Consider the following 4399-nt stretch of genomic DNA (forward strand, 5'->3'; position numbering starts at 1 on the left):
CTTTTTGTCATAAAAAGAAATCAATCACTTATAGTGGGATAACACAGAATGAAAAGTTGATTACTTATTGTGGGAAACAAAGAGTACTACATATTATTGACGGTGTATTCACGATGGAGTAGCTCCTCTCTTCCTGGAGGCATGAGGGCTAGGCGGGTGGACTTGCGGCGATCACGTTACGAGATGGCGTAGACGGCTCAACTGCGCAAGGGATTGTCAAGGGAGTCTAAGCACACTGCATATTTTACATGTGGTGATAAACAAAGACATGTATGATTTTTGAATAAATTGATTAAAGAAGCACATGAGAGTCTAAACACGTTGCATATTTTACATTATTGAAACATACACACCACAGTAAGAAAAACATAAAATAGGTCACACAGAGGATGTGATCCTTCTCCATTTGACAACGACACACACACACAACTTGTTCCACATCCTTTCTTCCAAACCAAAATAGGCATCTCTCCACCTCTTGCTCAACAATAACACACTGCAAACCATTGAAAATCCCACTGAATATCCCAAACAAAAAAACACATCCAACCACTCAACTCCATCAGCTGAATAGGCCTTCTCCACTTTCCCTTCACTACTGCAGTTTGCTGTCAATGGCGGCCCACAAAGATGGTTTCCAACAAAGCTTGTTGCATTAAAGCCCTGGAGTTGTGTGCCTTCTGGAATTCTTCCTGTCAAGTTATTGTAAGACAAGTCCAGAGATCCCAAACCAGATACGAATGCAAGGCTGTTTGGAATTTGACCACATAAAGAGTTTCTTGATAGATCAAGTGATTCCAACTGCTTCATGTCTCCAATATGATCAGGCACCAAACCCACCAACTCATTTCTTGACAAATTAAGGGATTTCAATTCCAATAAATATGTCACCTCAGTTGGGATATCTCCATGCAAACTGTTGTTTGAAATGTCAATAGTAGTTACCAAGGGAAGAATGGTGTCATATTGCAGTTTACTTCTCTTTATTACTATCAATGCACTCTCTATAAACCCTCCTATATAGACTGAGAAAGAATAGATGGACTTTTCACCACCATACAGTTGGTACAGATCAGGCAGGCTTTTCTTCTTAGCCATGGCAGTGAAATTGTGAACACACCTTGGTATCATGCCCGAGAGTTTGTTGTTTGAGAGATCCAATATTTGGAGACAGATCAGCTGGCAAAGCTCGGGCGATATCTCACCACTCAGATTGTTTGAGCGCAATATGAGAATCCTCAGCTCGACTAGGCTTGTTCCTATCCACGTCGGTATCTCCCCACCAAGTCTGTTATCTGCTAACCCCATTTTCTGCATCTTCTTGCAGTTGTGCATTGAAGAAGGTATGCGCCCAGAAAATTTGTTGTTGTGAAGATTCAAAGATAGAAGATTTGCAAGAAGGCCAATGGAAGTCGGGATGCTTCCAAACATTTGATTGTTGCCTATGTTGATATACTTCAAAGAAGGCCATTTCATCCAACAATCTGGCAACTCCCCACTTAAATGATTGTCTCCCAAGTGAAGGATCTCCAACGAGTATGTATCGTACGTGTCATCACATAGAAAGTGAGCTATGTCTCCAGAGAACGAGTTATTCGATAAATCCAGCTCCCTCAATCTGTTTCCAACTCGAGGCAAAGATCCCTCAAACTGGTTACTACTCGCGTACACATACTGATTTTCTGTAGAGCTACGAATATCCGGAATGTTTCCATGGAGGTGATTGTGAGATAGATTCAAAAACTGAATCTCCCAAAACCAGCTAGGAACATTATCTGAGAAGATTCCAGTGTCAGACAAATCAAGATAAGCTGAAAGATTCTTCTGCCTCAGAATCCATGAAGGAATCTGGGAGCCTTCACTTAAGCTCCAAGACCCTAATCTAAGTTGCTTAAGTTGCAAAGGAGGACTCCAATCCTCACCTAATCTCAAACTCAACTCATTTTGAGAAGCAGTTAAAATCTTCAATTTTGTGAGATTTGCAAACAGACTTTCCCTCACAACCCCTTTCAACTTGTTGCCACCAATGTGAAGCCTTTCAAGATTGCAAAGCTGGCCCAAACTATCGGGAAGATCTCCGGTTAAATTGTTTCGGGATAGTCCCAAAACTTGCAACGATGATGACAACTTCCCCAAGTTTCTGGGAATCATACCCGAAAACGAATTCTTATTAAGAAAAAGTCGTTCGAGACTTTTGAATTCTCCTAGTTGGTCTAATAACGGACCGGAAAGCTGATTAAACTGCAAATTTAGCTCTTCCAAACCTTCCAAAAAGCATTTTGACATATTTCCAAATGAATCAGACATGGTTCCCTCAAATCTGTTGAAAGACAAGGACAGTGTTTTAACTTTGCACAAGTTTGTAAACTGTCTTGGTATTGTACCATTTAGGAAATTGAAATCCAAGTAGACGAATTCCAACTCCTTACAAGAATAGTACATCCAACTTGGAACTGTTGAATTTAGAAAATTAGAAGAGAGATCAATATACTTGAGTTTGGTAGCATTGCAACTACTTGGAATGGGCCCCACAAAGGAGTTGTTTCTAAGATCAAGATAACTAAGATTTCTGAGCCCCAAAATCCATGTAGGAAACTCCAAGGAATGGAAGTTGTTAGAAGAGAGATCAATTAGAGTTAAAGATGTAACATTGAGATTATTCAAAGGAGATATGTAATCAAGGCTGCAATTTTGAAAATGAAGCTTTTGCAAAGAAGTGAGTGTGTTGATCACCTGCAACCACTCCTTTGCTCTACTGAGGTTCACATAGTTCATGTTGAGAGCCTCCAATCTCGAAAAGCTGCGAGAGCCATCGAACGGTGTCAACGTGTAGCAGGTTCGGAGAGGTCACACGCGCTACATACTCCATCTGTGGATAGCCCGTGAGATGTATGCTGTGGTAGTGGTTCAAATGATCTCCCCACACCATATTTGGAAACCCGGCCACGTCCAAACTGCGCAGACGTGTGAGGTTTCCGATGGTATGGGGGATGTTTCCGTGGAAACCGGCAAAGGAGAGGTTCAAGTGCTCGAGATTGGTGAGTGAGGCGATGAAGGAAGGGATTGTTTGATGGAAGGTGTTGAGGCTCAGGTCGAGATGAGTCAAGTGTTGAAGATTGGTGAGAGATGGATTTATTTGGCCTCTTAAAAGGAAACCGGAGATGTGGAGGCGATGAACATGGCCAGTTGAGTTGTTGCAGGTCACGCCCTCCCATTTACAGCAATTGACGTCGACATTCCATGAAGAGAGATGATGGTAGGGATCGATTACAGAGTTCTTCATGCTTAGAAGGGAGTGCTGTTCAATGAGTGGGCAGAATAAGGCGTTGCATAATCTTAGAAAAATCACAAATACTAACAAAACAGACATATTTGGATTTGGGACACTCAAAGTTTATTTGACGGGACTTCAAAGAATTGTGAGCAACTTGTTTCGATTTAAAACAAATAATGCTACTGTCTTGACGTGTTCTATACTTCTATTATATGAATATTCTTTTTTTATTCTTTATTTTGTCTTCTTTCCTTTTGTTTATTTTTTCTTTTATTTTTATTTTTTTTAATTCATTAAATATATATTTTTTTTAAATTTCAATTAATATGGAATGAAATGAATAGGGCGCCACCTTATACTCCGCCACCAGTGGCAAAGCTAGGAATTCAACGAGGGGAAGTCACTGTTAATAGTTATAGGGTTTATTTGATGTTGGTGACATCGGAAATTCAAAATATTTACTACTCCCTTCGTTTTATAGTAATGGAAGCGTTTCTTTTCGGCAAGGAGATTAAGAAAAATTGTGTTAGGTGAGTTAAGTAAATGGAGAATAAAGTGTAAAATGAAAAAGGTAGAGAGATAAATAAAGAAAAAAGTAAGTGAGAGTAAAGTAAGTGTGGAAAAATGTGTTAACTTTTATTAAAAAGGGAAATGACTCTATGTAACGCCCCGCTTTTTCGAACCCTAATTTTTGTGACGTGAAAATTTTTGCATTAAATGCTTTTAATGCTATGATGTATGTGGAATTAAATGATGAGTGATTTATTGCAATATTCTGTGTGACCTAATTGCGATATTGAGTTGAGTTTGAGTTGAATAGTCAAACTTGTTGAATATGTGACGTGGCTATTGAATAGTCAATATTGTGGAAATTATGACGTGGCCGTGGAATGGTCAAAGTCGGTGGAAAATGTGAAGTGGAGGTGAAATTCGAATATGTGAATATTTTGATGCGGGGTGAAATAATATTGTGGTGAATTATTTTCCTAAGGGATGAGTGAGAATTTAATAGGAACATTATTTAATTAAGTGGAATTTTCGACCCCTCCTATTTAATGGAGAAGAAATCTTATTTTTCTTGGATTTAATTATTGCTTGGGATAATTATCTGAATTAAATCCAAAG

At 39.1% G+C, this 4399-nt stretch overlaps 1 pseudogene; it reads right to left on the minus strand.

Moving 5' to 3' along the window:
* Positions 1-257: 257 nt before the first annotated feature.
* On the minus strand, positions 258-3420 carry LOC125220168 (receptor-like protein EIX2; annotated as a pseudogene).
* Between the last annotated feature and the right edge of the window lie 979 nt (positions 3421-4399).

Source organism: Salvia hispanica, chromosome 1 (assembly GCF_029641045.1).
Source record: "Salvia hispanica isolate PSC_SH4W2 chromosome 1, Shi_PSC_v1, whole genome shotgun sequence".
In the NCBI taxonomy this organism is placed as follows: Eukaryota; Viridiplantae; Streptophyta; class Magnoliopsida; order Lamiales; family Lamiaceae; genus Salvia; species Salvia hispanica.